The sequence below is a fragment of the Calliphora vicina genome, chromosome 2 (genome assembly GCF_958450345.1).
Source record: "Calliphora vicina chromosome 2, idCalVici1.1, whole genome shotgun sequence".
In the NCBI taxonomy this organism is placed as follows: Eukaryota; Metazoa; Arthropoda; class Insecta; order Diptera; family Calliphoridae; genus Calliphora; species Calliphora vicina.
Window position 1 is genome coordinate 32,149,244 of NC_088781.1, and position 21,949 is coordinate 32,171,192.

Sequence of the window (21,949 nt, forward strand, 5' to 3'; positions counted from 1 at the left end):
TCATTCCTTTTGGCATTCGTTCATTTTACCTATCATGTCGACTGTGATTTTTTTTGTTTGGCATTAAAATGTACTTAAGTGGTAGCGTGTACACGACATGCATGCTAAATGTTGATACGAATATTCGCAAAAATGTCATGATTTCTTTAGTGTGTTTTTTTTTTTGTGTTATAGGTTTGAATTGTCTGTTTGAGTTTGTGGGTTGTTGGTTGAAAAATAAAGATAGGATATGGACTTATAATCACACAAGTAAAGAAGATATCAAATCCTTTTTTAATAGCACTGACAGTCAGGTGTATACGTACAAGCATGTTCATTGTCCTACACATTCTCATGTATGCTCACAAACATAAAGGTGCAGTGGTGAACAAAAGTTTATAAGTATTTAAAATAATGATATATTTGGTAAATGAACAATTAGAGCATTAGAAATATAGATTCAATATTAAGATGCTTTAAGTCACATAAAATAATTTGCATATCTCTCAAAAAATTAAAGGACTCCAAAATATAGGGATGGTAATGCTGCCTGAAAAGCCTACATTCAATTACATATCATCAGGACATATTTTCTAAGAACAAAAATGATTAATAAAAAAAGTTTAATCGATATAAATATGCAGACTTCATGTAATTGTCCCGAAAAACGATTATTTTTCTTAAATAAATGGAACCGACATCTTCCGATGTAGCAAAATAAATGTTTTAATTCAAAAAATGTATGTCTTGAGTTACAAAACATTTATTTTGATTGATATTCCATTCGCATCCCACTAAGCGATCAAAATTATCACAAAGGAAAAGAGCTAAGCTTTGTTTTGAGCAAAAAAAGTCTAATTTTTTTCGAGAGAGATTGTGAGTATGTATATCTGAACTCTTTGGGACACATTTTGCTAAAGAAAATAGGTAATAAGTTACATGGATGAAAAAAACACCTGTTTTGCTAAAATGATGCCAACATAGGAAGTTATTGACCGACCGGAAAAATTCGGTTTCAAAAGTTGCCACGAAATTCCCCATATATTAATCATATTTATTACGACTAATCTGTTAAATTGTTTTCCGATAAAAAGCGTGCACACGATAAGCACGTACAAAGTATTTTCCATTGTTAGCTATGACCTTTTCCAATCTTTCAGGTAACATATGAATTTCGAGCCAAAGAATTGCTCTTCTTTTCTGGCCAAGAAACCAGCCAATATCGGATACTCTGCTCCAAAGTGAAACGTATCGCATGGAGAGCGTCCTGCTACTTTCGAAACAAATAGTAGTCGAGCGGGGCAAGTTCTGGACTATAAATCGGTTGAGGTGAAACTTCCCAACCACTTCAATTTAAATAGATTTTAACAGGTATTGCAACACAGACAAAACAGATTCGTGATAGCAACCGAATTTGTTCCCAATCGAATGATTCGAATGATTCACCTTAGTGATCGAATTTTACAGTTGTGGCTACAGAATTTTGGAAAGGATAACAAAAGTTTGGTTGCTTCAACCGAAATTCTTCTTTATCAACTGACTTTCTGTTGATAGAACTGAAAAATTCGATGTGTGCAACCGAATCATTCGATTGGCAACATTCGGTTGCTATCACGAATCTGTTTTCTCTGTGAACATGTGGCCGAGTCGTCATGATGGAATATTATAGTTTCTTGACTGCCCGCATATTCTAGGCGTTTATAGCCAATGATCGCTCAAATGACTCAGTTGTGTGCTGTACAGTTTTTCTGTGGTGGTTACATTTTTGGAACTCATAATAATTAGGACCCTTGTGGTCCCACCAAATACAGAGCATTACCTTAGGGCCATGGATATTTGGCTTTGGTGTCGATTCGGCTCGTTGGCCGGTCTTCACGTATAATCTATTACAGTGAGAGTTATCGCATTGGATCCCTTTTTCATTGCAAATAATGATTCGGTGCTAAAATTATCCTCTTTTATAGCTTTCAGGCATCACTTGGGACATGCTTCAATTCGTACGAAACCACATTTCCGTGATTTTGGATGAATCCTGCATTTCGAAACGTTTTAAAATTGCTGATTGAGTTTTACAACAATCATCAATTGAGTAATGCCTCCAATTCATGGTCTCAAAAATCTTTCTTCCGTGTCTAAATCACCATTTCTGAACCGAAAAAGCTACCTCTCGCACATGAAAATCGATGGACCATCGATTCAACATAAGCTTTGGTGAGTAATCGGTGTGCTTCCGCTGCACTTTTTTCAAATTATTTATTTACATACCCGATACTTTTTTTTTTTGTATTTAAAAACTTGTAATAATAATTTTAGGAAATCATTTGGACATCCCTTATCAAAGATATTTGCAAAAAACAGAAATTCTAAAATTTAAACTAAAAATATCTTTTAAACTATAAGATATAAAGAAATAAACATACATTTTTGAGCTTCGTTCCCACTAGCTTTATAACAAAGTTTCATTCATTGAAATCTGTCCCAATTTGCCCAAGTTATAAAGACAAAGACTCAGATTTATTGCCACTTTTTTTCAATAGACCCCACTGTCTGCCGTCCATTTTATTATCTGCACTGTTCTTGTATTGTACATTTGTTGTATTTTGATGTTGCTGACATGTTGTAGGTGACTTTGAAAACTTACTCACAGTTTGGGTTTAATTTTTGTAGTCTTTAGGTTTTTTCGTGTTTCTTATTTTCATTGTTGTTTTTCTGTCTTTTGCTTTATGTTTTTTGTGTTGTTTTTTTTTTTTTGATGTGGTAAAGAAAATGGTAAATATTGTATGATTGAGAATGACCAACATAAGAGAATTAATAAACGACAAGTGTTGTTGTTGTAGTTCATGTTATTGTACATGTGAAGATGTTTATATATGAATGTTTGAAGTATATACCCTGTAGTTTATTGAACTAGTTCCTCCATGTCGAATTAGTTAGCCACTGAGAACTACTACTAGTGAATTGTCTTGAGTTCGTAGATGAGGGAAGAACTCAGAGTTAACTCAAAACTTGCTAAAGTAAACTTGACGTGTGTGAAACAGCACTATTATAACTAGTTTTCAATTTTCACTTTTTAAACTGCTGGGTATATATAGCTTTTTTGTGATGGTGTGCGTCGGTTAAGTAGGAGTATTGTATTGTATCAGGATACTGATACTGATGATTATTATATTTTATACATGCTATGCACGTGTGTTTATTTGTTCATCTTTTTTTATTTTTTTGCAAATATCACATACAACATTACCATGGCTAGTAATATATATAAATATTATATATATGTATATTTTTATGTATATTTATTTGTAGGAGTATGTAGTTATGTGCCTGCACATTATAAGCTATAGATGAAACTTACAGGTTTATTAAGGATTTGCTTTATTTGTTTGTGTTGTTATATTAAACACATAGCTATACGTATGCATGTATTTTTATATGACCAAACAAAAAAGCTTAATTGAAAATTTAATTTAATTTTAAGAAACCGAAAACAAAAAAAAAATATCCATGAAGACAACATGGAATATACAATTGAAAAACAAGTAAATAAAAATATAATAAAGTGTTTTTATGTCAATATAAAAACAAGCATTATATAAAAAGTTAATATGTATACAAACAGACATATTTGTAGGACGAGAAGTATCAAAAGTTATTGGTTTAAAAAAAATTTTAAAAATACTGCAAATACATTATTTTACAGTAGATTAAAAACATACACCAGAGCACAATGGGGCTGATCGGAAAAATTTGCTAATAAATCTGTATCCTTTTAACTACTTGTCCGAATTGCAAAATATTCTACAGTTAGGAATTTGTACAAATATAGACAGAAATTAATTAATTTTATCTTATTAAAAGAAATAGTTAAATAGTGGAATCACTAAAGGATAGATTTGCTTTTTTTACCTTGAAATTTTTTAGTTTTTTTGAAATATATTCAGTAAGATTTGTCAAATTTTATTGTAAGAATATCCTCATATTTCTAATAAACTCGATTCTAATAAACCGATCGACTCAGAATCACTTTCTGAGTCGATTAAACGATAACCTTCCGTCTGGCTGGCTGTCTATTTAAACCTTTTGAGCAGAGTACAAGTCGCAATTTTGAAGATATTCGGTACATATAAGTTTTTCCCAAGCACGAAGCTCATTGAAAGTGCCTGAAATCGGTCCATTATTACACCTAGCCCCAATACAAATGTCCTCCGGAAATTGGACTTTATCGGTCATAACTGTTTAATTTATATAGATATCTTTGATCCAAATATGTTTTATATATACGGAATTCATATCACCATATTTTATTATAATCGGTCCATAATTATACATAGCTTCCATATAAGACCCGCTTAAGAAAATCACTTTAACATGCACAAATCTCATAAAAATGTTGGTATACTCAAAAAATTCAACATAAATATCTTTTGTATAGACGTAAATCACACGACCTAATTTCAAGGCAATTGGTCTATAATTAGTCAAAGGCCCGCTTCCGGAAATCACTTTAACAAGCACATATCTCCTAATATTTTTGGTCTACATATAAAAATCAACACAAATAAGTTCGTCAGAAGTTCGCGGAAACGAAATCTCATTTGTGGCGGGATCAATTTTAATTTTTCATTTCGGATATCCAGAAGTGGTTTTGAGAATGTTTCGGCAGAAGGGTCTTGCAGCAAATGCACATGCATGTTTTTCGACTAATTTCCAATGGTATGAAGATTTCATCAACTCATCTGAGGGTATTTATCGAGAAATAAAGGAAAAAGTTTGGTGGAGGTCACCAGCAAGAAGAATCAAGGCTCCTCCCATCGGTTAGTTGTTTCCTCGAAAATCACGCAGGGCCTGGTCGAGCGCTTTGAGCAATTTCTTATATGTCACTCTGCATTCATCCAAAATAATAAGGACTGTATCCATGCCGGGCTTTTTGCTGTTATTTATATTGTTGTTTTTTGCAAAATATTTTTTTTATGTCATTAGCAGTGTAAAAAATGGATTTTGCCACGCCCCTTCGTCCACAGATCCAAAATCAAAAAATCTGACTTTACAGAAACACCAGGTCAGTAAGAAATTGGGTATACTTATGGCTGTTCATAAGTTAGTGAGAACTGAGTATAACACAATGTTAACCATCTGCATCGATGCTGAAAGTTCTAAAGAAGCGCCACTTGGTCTTGGGTTAACTAGATTTTCTAGTGAGTATTATTTAAGCATTGCAATGCATTATTCCAAGAATTTTGGTAACAATCCAAGATTCTTGGAATTGCTTCCAATCAAGATATTTATATTAAAAATTTAAAACAAATAAACTGCATTAGTTTAAAATAAGCACACGTAATATTCTTATACAAATATTTTCCCAAACACCTTTTAACATATCACAGCTCCCAGATTTGTTATTGCAACAAAAAAAATATCTATGAAAACATCTTTTAAAATGAATTAAGTTCTGCAAAAACTTTATACCTACATATGTGTATGTAAAAATATAGTACTTGGTTTTTAACACTTCAAAATATATTTAAGTATTTGTATTGAACATTAAATAAAGTTTTCATGTTTAACAAACATGAAGTGTAGTTAAAAAGTCTTTACAAAAACATATTTCTCTTTGAATATATGTTCGACTCTACTTGAAATATTGTGCTAAAGTATATAGTTATTTTTTTCCATTTAAAGTTTTTTATAAAAAAAAATAAAATGTTACACAAAACTTGAATTGACCAAAATTTGTTGAAAACAATTTTTTTTTTGCTATATGGAATAGATACAAGAAAATAAAAAGGATTTTTTTATGAAAACTTTATAAAAAGATTTAAATAAATTTATAAAAAAAAGAATATATATAGGAAATTTTGTAATTTTTAAACAATTTATACGAAGGTGCAAAAAGTGAGAAATTAACCAACTATGAGCTGAAAATATTAATACTATAGGGAGAAAACTAAATCTTTGGAAAAGTCATCGTACCTTACCCGTTACAAATTTCTTTAAACTAGGTCACAAGTTCTTAAAGGTAACACAAAATTTTAGGTTGCTCAAATATTTTAAATTCTATTCGTTTGACTTTTACCGCGGTTCAAAGTTCAAATATTATATAGACATGTTTATAGTATATATTTTTATACCCTTCACCACCATAGTGGGGAGGGTATAATGCGTTTGTGCAGATGTTTGTAACGCCCAAAAATACTAGTCTAACACCCACCTTAAAGTATACCGATCGACTTAGAATCACTTTCTGAGTCGATTAAACGATGTCCGTCCGTCTGGTCGGCTGGCTGTCCATGTAAACCTTGTGCGCAGAGTACAGGTCACAATTTTGAAGATATTTCGATGAAATTTGGTACATATTATTTTTTTGGCTCAAGGACCAAGCCTATTGAAACTGGCTGAAATCGGTCTATTATTTCACCTAGACCCCATACATATGTCCTCCCGAAATTGGACTTTATCGGTCATAAATGTTTAATTTATATATGTATCTCCACAAATTCCGCTCCAAATAAGTTTTATATCTACGAAATTCATGTCACCAAATTTTGTTACGATCGGTCCATAATTAGTCATAGCTCCCATATAGACCCGCTTCCGGAAATCACTTTAACACAAAATTCAACATAGTAAACTTTCATGTAGACATAAATCACACGACCTAATTTCATGGTGATCGGTCCATAATTGGACATAGCCCCCGTATAAGGCCCACTTCCGAAAATCACTCAAAAATATAAATTATTGAAATTTTCAAAGAAAAATGTTTTTGCTCTTTTACTTAGTGTAGGGTATTATATGTTCGGGCTTGACCGACCATACTTTCTTACTTGTTATAGTTTCTATATATTTTCCTCAAATTTCTTTTCTTTTGAACACATGATATGCGGGATTTACAATAGATGGCGTATCTTTTCAACGCAGTTTTTGTTTTTAGTAACATATTTTTCATTTATTCTCTTTTAGTTCACAGAGAAAACGGATTCGTGATAGCAACCAAATTTGTTGCCAATCGAATGATTCGGTTGCACACATAGAATTTTTCGATACCGTCAAAAGAAAGTCAGTTGATAAAGAAGATTTTCGGTTGAAGTAACCAAACTTTTGTTACCCCTTCCCAAATTTAGCCACCAATACGTTAAAATTCGTTCACGAAGATAGAATCATTCGATTGCCAACAAATTCGGTTGCTATCACGAATCTATTTTCTCTGTATTATTGCACATTATAGTGTAAACAAAATTTTTTTTTTGCTGGGAAAATTTTGAATTATGTACTAAGAAAGCGTCATCTGCCGTTGCACACCGATTGCTCACCAAAGCTGGTGAATGTGTACAATCGGTTCAACGTGCGAGAAATGGTTAGAGCTTTTCATAGTTTGTGATTTTGACACGGAATACAAAAAAACCCGAGAGACCTTGATTTTGCATGTCCGAAATTATGCTTAAAAGTTATAAATGAAAATCATTATTCCACCAAATTTACTAGCGATGAAAAATGTGATGTAAAACGCTAGGCCAAATGTTGATATACTTGTTAAAAAGTATTTCGTATGAAGGGATTGGGAAGTTTTGCCTCACCCGCTTTATAGTCCAGACCTTGCCTCGTCCGCCGACACGCTTCACTTTGGAACAGAGCATCGGATATTGGCTTGATTCGTTGTTTGCCTAAAATATGAGCACTTCTTTTGGCTCGGAATCCAGGCTGGATTTTTCCTTAACAAGTCGAGCGAGAGTAATCGGTGAGCAGTCAGTTGAACGGAGGCCTCCTCTGTACCTTATCTTTATTGATTTGGAGAAGGCATTTGACACCCTGGCCCATAACGTTATCTGGAATACTCTCGAATGTAGAGGGTACTACTTAAGCTGCCGATTTCTACATGATGGCATGCTTAGTCGGAAGATTGAGGTTGGAACTAGCGTTCGTCAATATAGTACGGGATAGTGTGATGCACCAGGCAATGATGGGAAACCGAGGGATCGTATGGGGCCTGTACGAAAGGCTGGAGGACCTCGAATATGCAGACGATATATGACTTCTCTCTCTCACATGGCCGCCCAACTAAGGCCGGGCTGAAAATCAATATAAGAAAGACCAAAATTATGCGAATAAATTCTGGAAAATTTAATCCCATTCTAATAAATAATGAAATATTAGAATAAGTTTAGACATTCTGTTACCTGGGAGATCTAATGAAGACATTATAAGCCGAATAAAAAAAGCCACACAATTTTTTGGCCAGCTCAGCAAAGTTGGAAATCGTCATCAATAGCACGCCGTGTTATAATCCACATCTTCAACATCTATGATCGAAGGGAATATATAAATAGATATCGGAGTCGATATAGTCATGTTAGTCTGTATGTTGAAATCAACTTTCCGTATCCCCCAAATAACTTACATACATGAATCATAAATCAGTATATCCAATATAGTCCTAGTTCAATTGCTATTAAATTGGCGAAAATTGGTATACACGTGACTTAGATATATGGAAAAAAAAACACGTCTACCTAAATTTTTTAACTATTTTGATCGATCTGGATATATAATATCGATATCTAATGATATACATTTTAAGGACCTTTACAACAACATATATAGCGCCATAGGGTCAAAATCGGGAAAAACATAAGTTAACACCAGTTTTTTTTCACCAAAAAAATGTTCAATCTTTGTCTCTGCTGAAGGGTATATAAGATTCGGCAAAGCCAAATATGACTCCCTTACTTTTGTTTTATTATTTTTCTGTATAATTTTTAATATGAAATTAGCTACTACATGGTGATGTTTGAACTGCTACATAACTGAAATTTTACAAAAAATAAAAAACAAATTATTTTGAATAATTTGCTAACAACTTTCAATACTTGCATTACAGCAAGTTACAGAATTAAAAACTACAACGTTTAATTTCCATTCAATAATCTCACTTAAAAACCTCATAGCAATAATATGTAGTTTCATGAATGGTCCCTAACCAATTCCAACTACTACATTCTTCCTATTTTTGTAATATGTCAGTTTTGTTATACAGTATTTTATTTCATAGTTAATTTGTTAGTGACATAAATGTCGAAAATATTTCACTGGCTACAGTCAAACATGTCTACCACATGTACATATTCATATATGTATATGTTGTTTGAATACCAGGATATAGTACTTAAAATTATGTTCATGTTCTATTTGGAAAAAGGAAGGAATGAAAAAAATAGCTCACTCATACTTCATTACAATTCTGCTGATCTTTTATAATATGTTTATATGCATGTGTCGGCATGACAGCTCCCCTTGGAATAGACCAAAATATTTATACATTTTTTGAATATTTCTAAACATAGCAGAATACCAAGTTATTTCATATTCAAATGTGCACACACACACACACTCATTTGTTTATGTATCTATGTATGTAGTTTTTACAGTGGTTGGTTTTATTTAATCGCGTTGCCTTTGTAAATTAAATTTAAAAAAACATAAATATTTGTATTGAGTGTATAAAATGTATGGGCGTTTTATAAAAATGTACAGCATGTAGTTGTTTTTATTTATGTTTTTTTTTTTTCTAAATACACAGACATTTTTGTTGATTTATTACCGTCAATAACCTCATAGCCTTTTGTATTGAATAGTTTATAATTTTATAAAAGCATCTTTGCACATTGAATGTAATATTGTGCTACTGCTTTCAAATGATGGTTGGGTTGGTGTGGTAAATGGTCTGTGAATAGTAAAACGAAAATATTTTACATTGTTATTGTTAATAATTTTAGACTGTGAATAATGCTAAATATTTTGTGTTTAACTAGCACTGATTTGTTTTTCTTTAATCAAAGAATTTTAACCCTCCCTTATGCATATATCACCAGTGGCTACACATTTTTATTTCAACCGGACTTTATTTTTATAACCTCCATCAAAAATCATGTTGGGTATATTGATTTTGTAATACCATTTGTAATACATCGATATATATAAACAAACCCACAAAATACCGTCTGTATCTCTCACCTAGCAACCATAAAAATGTACCCCTATAATACTGTTTGAGCAGCCCTAAATATGTTGATTATGAGGCAATCTGGATAAAATTTTTCACAAGATATGTGCCCTGAAATTATACTGTTAAGTAGATGTAAATCGGGTAACATTTGTCCCCAGTTCCCATACAAGGTCCCCCTTATTGTCAATAATTTAAAAAAATACCCACATATTGATGGTGGTTATACTAGATTCGGCACAGACGAATACAACATGGATACTTGTTTTTTCTATTTAACTTTTTATCAAGTACCAAAATATGATACTTAGTAATCGGTAACCACACTAAAATCATCACATTCGTGGTTTATATAAAGGGTATCCCCAAATTGATTCAAGATTTAAATTAAATAGGAAATACAGTTTCTTATCATTGTATGAAGAATATTGTAACTACACTAAAATCATCACATTCGTGGTTTATATAAAGGGTATCCCCAAATTGAGGCATGATTTAAATTAAATAGGAAATGCAGTTTCTTATCATTGTATGAAGGATATTGTGCGTTAAATAGATACGACATTCTGAGTCAATTAACGATACCCATCCGTATATTACGAACGAATTGTAAATAAGGACATATGGTTTAATAAAATTAAATTTGTGACTACCCTGTTAGTATGGTGAGATATACGTAATCAAAAATGACCACCTCTGGTTAGAAAAACTTTATATATCTTGTGACTTGTAGAAATATGGACAGATTTCAATGAGTGAAACTTAGCTTAGAAAGTGGGAATGTAAATTTATGTTTTATTTCACTAACTTTTGTATTATATTGAGTCTGGAAAAATTTCATCTTTTAAGGCCAAGAAAAAATCAAGAAAATTTCGCATACTCTTTTCTAAAGTGAAGTATATCCCAGTGAGACCTTCTACATCGATCTAAACAAATAGTAGTCGGACGGGGGCTAAAAAGCGGATGAGGCAAAACTTCCCTACCAGTTCATTTTAAATACTTTTTAACGGGTATTAACACATATGGCGAAGCGTTGTCATAATGGAATATCACGGTTTCATGTCTGGTCTGGACAGATTTCAGCAGCTTATAATAGAAAGGACCCTTTTTCTCCCACCAAATACAGAGTATTACCTTAGCGCCGCACAGTGGGGTATCTGAATAAAAAAGTGGAAATAAATCTGTAACTTCTAAACGAATTACCCGATTTTATTAAAATTTCCCGTGGCTATAGAGGAGGTGTTGATAAGTTTAAGTTTTGAATTTGGGCTTATAACACCAAAGGGCGCCGAGCCACAATGCCCCAAAGTGGGGCACCTCGGGTATATCAAAAATTAAAAATGATGCCAAATTTTTTTTTTCCAAAAATCCCAAAATTGGGATTTTTTAATTTATTGAAGGCACCAAGCTCAATTTTTTGAAAGCAGCTATGCGATTTGAGAAAATGTTGTCTAAAGTTGAAATTTATATAAAAAATATATCTAATTCGGAAGGCTCTGAACCACGTAATAAAACGAATTTTGATATTATTTTGCTTTTATAATATTTCACGAAATGCTATCCTTCAGAAAAATATAAATACACTATTTATCTTCTTCTTATTTTCTGTATAATTTAAAATTAATGTAAGTACTTTTTTCGAAAAAAAAAAATGGCGAAAAAACGACTTTTTTATTTATTTTAAGTTTGAATACTTTTGAGTCAGTAGATGTTTTTAAACAATTCATCCACACTATTATTAATACATATCTTGTTAATTCATAAATTTATATTTCAAGAAAATCGGGAAAGAATTGGATCCGTTATTAGCAAAAACCAGACCAGAACCAGCAAAAAAAAAATTTGGCATAATTTTTAATTTTTGATATACCTGAGGTGCCCCACTTTGGGGCATTGTGGCTCGGCTCCCCCTTGGTATTCACACTTAAACTTATCAACACCTCCTCTATAGCCATGGGAAATTTTATTAAAATCGGGCAATTCGTTTAGAAGTTACAGATTTATATCCACTTTTTATCAGATCCCACTGTGCGACAGAAATAACACGCAATATCTTAATCCTTCTTTCTAGAAAAATACTCAACTTCGTATATTTGAATTGAGTATTAAAAATACCTAACTTTTGATGCCTAAGATTATTTTAAAAAACTGTAATATATTTTTACATTTATTTTTATTAAATAAAGCACAGTTCACCGTCTTATTAAAACCACGTGTCGTTCAGATCAATATCATCCAATTTATGCACTTATTAGATCGCGAGTAACAGTCAATGCTTAACCTGTCTCATTTTCGAACTAATATTTTCCAATTATGCCTCCAGCTGTGGATGCCTTTATTTTTCAACAGTCACATGTAAATTTTTAGAACCAAAAATGTGGCAATTTTGGTGAGGATGTATTTGCTTTATTTGCATATTTCTGTAGTATAATGTTTAATTTTTACTAAACTCAAATAGCCTGCTCTCAAACTGGATTTTTTTGTTGGTAAAACTTTCCCGCATATTATGATTTTTTTAAGATCATGAAAATCATAATAGTTTGACTTATATCTTTTTTTCAGAACCGAATCTCCAACAAACCGAAACTTTTAAATTTAAAACGATGGATATAATTTAGTATTTCCCTTATCTTAAAAAAATCAAATAATTTGTGGTGTTTACTCATTTCTGAGGCTGTGTGTATGTAATTTTAATATTAACAAACATTACTACAGTCAAAAAAATTAACATTCTTAAAATATCCCAAGATAATTTCAATTTAATAATGCCGCACAAGCCCACACAGCTAAGCACTTAATGAATTCTTTTCAAAATTCAAATTAGCTGTAATGCTATTTGAATACTAAAACTATTTATTTTGTTATTTCCCCTACTATTCAATCAGTGACCTACTTACGACAGCAAAAAAACTAAAGTAAAACAAGGCCTTTTCATACAAATATTTATTTATTAGCGGAAAATATTTCATGGCCATTTTTACTATATATTAGTTGTTTTTTTTACTTTTTTTACAATTTGATAAACTAACGTCAAAGCCTGAAAAAAAGTTATCTAAAATTAGTTTACAACTTAATTTAATTTATTACATTTGAGAAAACTTAGCAAAAGAAATATATGTACTTAAAAAATATTATACAAATGTTGTGTATGTCTATTGTTACTTGGTAATCATGTATATAATTTCAGAAGGTTAAACATGACATACATAACATACAGATGTTTATGTAAGAATATATGAATTTGAAGAGTTTTTACTAAAAATGTAAGAATAACTGCAAATTAAAACGTCTAAATATGTGTAATTCTTTATTCAACAAAATTTATCTTCAAGTTTTTTTTATACTTTGTTATATGGATACTTATCAGACGAACTGTAAACCCTAATATGTTTATTTATAATTCTTATGATTTAACTCTTATCCATAAAGGGTATTTCATTAAGGCCTTCTTTTTGTTTTAGATATAAATAAAGCAAAGTGTGAGTGAGATATTATCGTAATGTTTTATTCGTTTGAAAGGCCTTTATATCGATGTCATTATGTATGGAATTTAATTTCGTGCAAAAGACCACCGCGACTTCGCTGGGTAGTGAGTATCCGAAATGTTCAATATTCGATAATTCTGACGCATAGATCAGGATTTTGACCAATAGCTTGGTTTATGTAGGAAAACCCACAAGAAAGAGTCTAACGGGGTCAAATCGATGGCTAGTTTGCATCACCTCCATACCCTCAATTCGATCCCGCAGTATGCCAAAAATGGTAAAAACTGTGTGGCACGTATAGCCTTCCTCTTGAAACCACATGTAATTGGTGTCCATATCAACCAATTCACATCAAAATAAATTAGTAATCACCGACCCATTGACTGTGATGGCCCAGCTGAGGGCGTTGACAAATAAATGCACAAAAATCAATCACATTGGTACCGTCTCCAATTCAATAATTTTGATTTTTGATATCTTTTCATCCAAAAATTGGCCTCGTTGCAAAATATGATGTTTTAATAAAAATTAGGGTCAGTTTCCAACTGATCTAGAACCCATTCACCGAAAACACTTTATTGTCTATGGTCGTTTACCTCCAATTCCGAGTTCTTATGAGCGATACGAAATCATTTGCCTCGGCGTTTTGTCCTCTTACGGGTTTTGGTTCACTGTTTATCATTTTGATTAAACAATTTTATCATTTACACATGTTGTTGAACGATATATCATTCCATGGTGATTTGGAAAACAAGCTGAATAAACGCAGGTCAGTTCGACATATGAAGCTTCAACAACATGGCCGCTATCAACTGCCAAAATTCGAAGGTCCCTATTGGAAGACCCTTTATTTGGTATAAAGGTTTTTCAGTACTTTTCAGTAAATATTCTTAATTCATATTATAAATCCATTTTGCTTTCAATATTTTGTATTCTTTTAACACATATTTTATTTTCTTATTTAATATTTTTATAAAAAACTTGCTTCTGATATAATATTTACTTACACGCATACAACATATTAATTTACATATACGGGTAAGTATGTGTACTCTATGTACCCAGCGGTTTCGGGTGACTGTTTCCAACAAGTTATCATTTACTGGTTACAGAATTAGCTATCTGACTCAGTGATGCCAGTAGATTTTTTAGAAATACCTACGCTTATGAAAAAAAATCCTTTTTTTTTCCTACACTCACTTTTGATTTTCCCTACACAACTTTTTTCTATTTTGAACAGCTAAGTTGTGTTCAATAAAAAAGGCTTAATCGGATTTTGAAATTGGCCACATCATTGGTTTTTCCAGGGCTTGCTTGCCAAAAAAAGAATCCATTGTTCGGGTTTTTGTTTTTGAAAGATTTTTTGGTGCATTTGGGTATTAACACACAAGCCTTGCATCTGCATTTAAAGTCGCCATCTTTGACCGGCTCCAGCCATTCCTGTATTTCTTTACTTTGTTTCCATCATTAGTTATGTTTTAATTTATAATGTTATTTATTTCTTAAAAACTTACTTATTAAAATCGATGGTACCTGCGAAGATGGTGTACGTATGTATGTAAAAGAATGCACAAAACCAAACAAGTCTTTACTTCAAAAGAAAATTTATTGTAGAATCTACTCTTGTAGCTAGTTCTCTAAGGAATTGTCAAATACCGTAAAAACGAGAATCCAAGGCATATTAACAAGGTGAGTGCGTAAGTGAGTTAATACGCCTTGAGAGAATCACTATATACACAGCCTCAGAAGTGAGTATACACCAGTGATTTTTTTGACTTTTTTAAGATCATAAAAATCATTATATTCCGACTTAAATTTTTTTTGTTTTTGAGAACCGAATCTATTATTCAACTCAATCTCCAACAAATCGAAACTGTTAAATTTGAATCGATGATAGATTTTAGGATTTATTTTATATTTGGAAAATACATAGTTTTAAATTGCCACTGCAAAAAATCTCTACAATTCGACAAAAGTAAGAAATCTTTCCCTTTTTCCCTACATGTGAAATTTTTGGAAAAAATCCCTACAAAAAAGGAAAATTCCCTACACTTGGCATCACTGATCTGACTAGTTATTTTAATATGATCTTATCCTACGCCCTATATATATTACTTCTGGGTAAAAAGATCACAATTGATGACATCTGGTGGGGAAAATATCTGGACTTAAGTTAAAAAAAAGTTTAAAGTGACTACACCTCAGATTACTTAGAGACACTAAAGTTACAATTGATTTCAGGCTATATAATCGGGGATTCATAAAGAGCTCATACGTGTCAAATGACCCAACAATTTATAAATTGAGGTCAGCCAAGTAATTACACATTAGTGTCTAAAAGTGATACATTTTCTATTTACAAAACTTCTGGGTATAAGTTGCTGCAACTGTGTATGTTGATGTTCAAAGTATGTTAAAAACATACTTTGCTCTACTATAGAAATATGTTGTGTCGAAAATGTGTTTTTAATACTTCAACTAAAAAATTTCTATACAAAATATTTCTTAGTTTTTTTTTTGTTTTGTCATAGTTCCTTTACACACACATACTTTTTCTTGCATGTAAAATTATGCAAATGTTTATTATGCTCCAAAGTTTTCAGCAAAACAAAGATGTACTGCACAGTATGAAAAAGTAAAATATTTGGTCGCAAAATATGTTACTTTAAAGTTCTTTGCATATTATTTAGTAAAAGAAAGAAAAAAATAAGAAGAAAAACATTACAAAGAATTAAAACAGAAAATAAAATATTAATATTTAAGCAAGTTTTTGTTTGTAACGAGAAAAAATGTTGCAGTAAATATTTGTATAAGAGAAAAGTTAAACAAAAAAACAATTAAAATACTACCTACTAGTTGTTAAATATTTAAAAGTTTTTATCGTTTACTTTTTTTATTTTCTTTGTTTCTATTAATTAAGTCACAGCTGCTACGTTGCAATGTGAAATGCCAACAATTTTTAAAATTTTAATACAGTTTGAATCTAAGATTTATTGGCATATATTACGTTGAAAGTAAATGATAAATAGTTTTGTTAATAATATTCGAGAAAAGTTTCAGAAAAGTATATCGAAACTTGAATTTATAAAAGCCAGCCCATGAACTTAACACTATTAATACTAATAAGTAATTTGTTCCAACCAATAATTTACTAGTACTAAATATTTTTGTTAATAATTCCCAAAGAGTTTATGTGAGTTTTAATATAAGATATGTAAGAAAAACACCATCAAAGCAAGCAAGAATCGAAGTGCCGCTCTAGTTATACTTTGCTACTGGGTAAAATGAGCCGAAGCATTTATGGCGTCTGATTGTACTCATTAGCTAGTCACAGTTGTAGTTAGCCGACCTAGAACCGAAGAATTTATCTACTTGGATGTCAAACATAAGATATATTTATCAATAATTAGTCGATAGCAGACCGAGCGCAGAAGCAAGAATTAGCCTCGGATTGCATCCGCTGCATTTACATTCCCATAATAAGTCGTTAGCCGACCTAAAGCCGAAGCGTTTATCTCGTCGAATCGTCTATTAGAAGCTTCGTTGATTAACAATCATATCCCAAAGATACAAGGCAGCACTGTGGTAATAGAGGTTTAAAAGTAAGCAGGCTTAGACAACGATTATATATACAAATTATCAAATAACAAATTATCCAAGACAGCTACAAAATTGTCCACGATAAAAAAATCTTAGTAACAGTAACGAAGAAATACCTACAATTTACATTACACTAATAATACACTAAAATGTGATAGAGATGTAGAAATAATTTAAACAAGATTTGAAATTAATAGAAAATACAGGTTTCCCTTAAGATTATTATTTTCTATTGAGTCATTAATTATAAAGGAATTTTCTTCTTTAGTGACTGGGAAGTTGTGGAATTGTTAGTATTCGACTTCAAATAACCCTATAAAAACCAATTGAATTGTGTTAAAACTCACGATCTAGGAACCCAATTCTGATCACCGAAATGTAATGTTTATGTAGTAATTTAGTTGTTTTATGGGCTGATTGATATGTGGTACCTTATTGTAGAAACCACATTTCATCCACCTGAATATCATATAATTTACATATAAAAAAATCTCTTATCATGTTACGATATCGAGCACCAGTAATCGACTCTGCTTGGGCAGCCCCATTTTCGAGAAAAATCCACATCAAATAGTGACATATTTTTGAACAATAAGGCGGGTGAAGCAAAACTTCCTAACCACATCATTCAAAATAATGTTTAACATGTGGCCCAGCACAGTGGGGCAGAATCGAAATTTTTTGGAAATAAATCTGACTTTTCTAAACGGCTGGTCCGATCGGGATAATATTTTACACGGGCGTAGCCAAGGATCATTCGAGTTTAAGTTATTGAAATAGGCCATACAAATGCTCTAGGGGCGTCGATATGCATGCGTGTGCTATGTATCTCTTCAAATTTTCGAGTTATAGGCATTTAAAAATTGAAACTTTAAAATTTGGTCATACTTTGGGCCGCTGTATTAAAAATATAGGGCTTAATTTTGGACAGACTGGACTTGAATTATTATTACAAGTTTATTTTTGGTCTTACAAAATAAATTTCAAGTAAATATCTCAATTAGATTCAAAAATATGCCACTTTAAAACTCCGTCCTTCAAAAATATTGCACTTTTTAATACTAAAATTTTTTTATAAATTTTCTTATTATTTTATTCAACACAAGTCATTGGTTTTTAGTATGAAAAAGTGAAATATTTTTGAAGGACGGAGTTTTAAAGTGGCATATTTTTGAATCTAATTGCGATATTGACTTGAATTTTTTTTATAAGACCAAAAATGAACTTATCTAAACAAAAAAAAAATATAGCTCGGAATAAATATGGATCAAAATGTTCCTAATATTTGTAATCCTATTAAAATTATGATATAAATTTTAGTTTTAGAAACTCAATGAATATGTAATACATATGTAATAAAATCTTTATTTATTAACGAAACACAATGAAATTTTCAGCGTTTTTTATGTTTGTCATTCTTAATAACAAGGTTTAAAAAACTTGTCAAAAGGTCATAGGGAATCCCACAATTCTTAAAAATTGGAGCGAAAATCCCAAAAATGGTAATTTTTACAATTTTGCCGATAGTGTCCACATTTCCTTCGGGGCTGGGAAAATACTTTGGCGATAAATAGCAAACACATCAAGGTTTCCAAAGCTGCTTTTTGTTTTCTGATCCCAGCAAAATTTTAAAATTTCCTATATAACTAGGAAATTATAAGAGATAAATAGCACACGCATGCATGTTTTTTCAAGCCCTATCCGAGCGCATTCCAGAAATATAAAAATGTTTGAAATCGGATAGTAAACAAAAAAATTGCACGTATTTAAAAATTTTATATGTCGAAGGTACCATTCTTTGAGTCCCCATAGCGCCGCCCCTGGTCTATCTGTATGGCCCATTTTAATATCTTGAAATTTTATCCCGATCGGACCAGCCGTTTAGAAATGCCGGATTTATTTCATGCGTTGTCATGATTGAATATTACGGATCCATGTATGGCCGCATATTCAGGGCCAATGCAGGATTCAAACGAATCAGTTATTTTCGGTACTGGTTTGGTATGATGATCTAGAAAAATTTCAGCAGATCATAATAGATAAGGCACTTTTTCTCCCACCAAATACAGATAATTTTATTAGCGTCATGGGTATTTGGCTTAGGTATCGATTCGGCTGGTTAGCCGGGCTTCACATACGATCTCTTACACTACGGGTTATACTAATATATCCGTTTTTCATCGCATGTAATGACTCGGAGCAGCATTTAAAACCAAAAAAAATTGTTTTTCAAGGCCTCTCAACTTCAATTCGTATGATACCCAATTTCCCAGCTATTGAATGAATCTTGCATCAAGTTTCGCCACTGCTAAATATGGGTATTTTTCCTGCACCATGTTTATTTCTGTAATCACTAACTTTATACCAACTTAATTTAAAAAAGAAACCTATTTTACACATTTGTGGTTTTAATTTAACAAAATATATTTTCTATTTATTATTGAAAATTAAATAGACATACTACATATTTCTGTTTTTTAATTAAACTATCACTTCTGTTCTGTTTAAAAGGGATTTAATATTAAATGCTGTATACAGAAATTGAGTTGAATTGAAACCTTTAAAAAACTGATAGATTAAATAAAAGATTTTTGGTTATATTTTAAAACAAAATAAATTTATTGATTTATTTTTCGAATAAACATATTCCATTGAGATTTGGTATTTTACAGAGAATAAAATTTGTTTGGTGATGGTTGATAATTTTATTCCCTGCATGTTTTTTCTTTGCTAAAAGATTAAATATCAATCTTACAGAAAAAAAAAATTAAGCAGAAAAACTGTATCATTGATAAGGGATTTTCAACATCATTGTTGTAATTGCAGAGTTATGTGATCAGTGCTATATCATTGAGATGACAATTATTAGATTAGAGGCATCAGAAATTTTATTTTATATAAAGTTTTATGTAAAATGATTATAAAACTGATTTTTTAAAACATAGTCATTCTCTATACCTAGAACTGACGTCCATGTTTTATGCAAATTCAGTTAATGTTACAAATAATTTGTCATAACTAAATGCCATACTTCAATCAAAACTAGTGGTTATAAATATGATTTATTAATAATTTATATGTTGATGGAATTATTTCGCGAAATAATATTTGAGCTTTTATTTACCATAAATATAAAGAATGTATATAGAATACAATTATATTTGTATGTATAGATATACGGACATTTATATTTTATCTATATTGACCACTATTGAATGGGTTATCAAATTTTTTAGTCATGAATTTTAACAATTTTATTAAAATCATATTTGAAATGTACATGGTTTTTTTTTGTTTTTTTTTGTTGTTGTGTATCATACAGATAAAAAGCTACATTTATATTATTCAACAAATTTTTAAAAACGCTAAATTTTGTACAAAAAACCATTCATGTAAAACGCTAATGAATTGCGAGTAAATATAAATAAATACTCGTAAATAAAAGTGCAACTCAATATTCATTTCCTACATTTATTTTATATTTAATCACTTGTCAGTATAAATAATAATATTTATTATTTTGTTTAAATAAGCAATATTGATATTTAAGGTTTTCTGTTGATTTTACTTATATGGAAAAAATTTAATTTTTTTAATTAATATGAATCTAAAATAACTTGTATGATATAAAAGATTTTATTAAAATAGATGTAGTAAACGACACCATTAGTGGATAGGGCTGATTTTTCTAAAAGTCTAACAATTTTATGTCATTTGTAGTTTAAAACATATTCTGGAACAGTAGCGTATAGCCTTCTAATGAGACGGTCATCTTAGATGGATCTCATAAAACCGCTCGTTTCGTGAATGACGATACTTGTTTGTGACTTTTCAAGGACAAACGAAATCTATTAAATTTTTATTAGTACCAACTATTCAACAAGATATGATATATGGCTTTGATTTTTGGACGGAGTTTGGTTTAGCAATTTCTGTTCCGCAAATTGGAGAAATTGACTAAGTCTAACCCAAACCTAACAAGCTGATATTAACACCGACACAACAACAACTAGACAAAGTAATTGCTTCTTTTCCTAATATGGAGACTGAAGGTTTAGGTTGCACGAATCTGATTGAACATGCTATAGATATGCGAGATTCGAAGCCAATTAAGCAGATATATTTTCCAATATCTCCTGCATTAGAAATAAAACATTGTTCAGAATTGCTTTCATTAAGTGTCAGTGAAAAAGCCCCTAGCTCGGGATGTGTCTAGATCAGTGACGAAACTTAAGAGTCTGTAACTCTTAAGGACTTTAAAAGATCGTTAATGTTCGGAATAGGGTAATTCCCAACACTAACGGACTTTTAGCGAGACTTCCTTCAGTTTATTGTATTTCAAAAATTAATTTGAAATACGACTTTTTGGCAAATTAAAATGAAGGAAAGATCAAAACCCAAAACAGCTTTCACAGTTCGAAATCGGTCATTGTAACAGTTTACAAGAATGCCGTTTGGACTGTGTAATGCACCACAAACGTTGTGCCGACTTATGGACGTTATGTTTGTATCTATTGAAGGTGGATGATGAAATACTTGGGCGCCATTTAAATATACGTAACGAACCTAAAAGCAAGGGTCTACCTCTCAAGGGACCATGCTACCTATTAATACCGGCTGTACTCATGGAGAATTGGGGCGGTTCTTGCCCCCATCGATATAGTTTGCGATTCACTACATAATTAAAAATTTAAGGTGCTTAATAATCAAATCGATCAAGAAATAAAGAGCTTAAAACAAAAGAAAATAATAATTAAATAAACAAACAAGTAACACAAAAATGTTTCGCACACGCTCACGATATAAAGTATCTGGGACTAGATTGACCTTCGCTCTCCGGTGTTCTATACTAAAATCAAATCCTTGCAACTTCAGGGACCATCTTGCT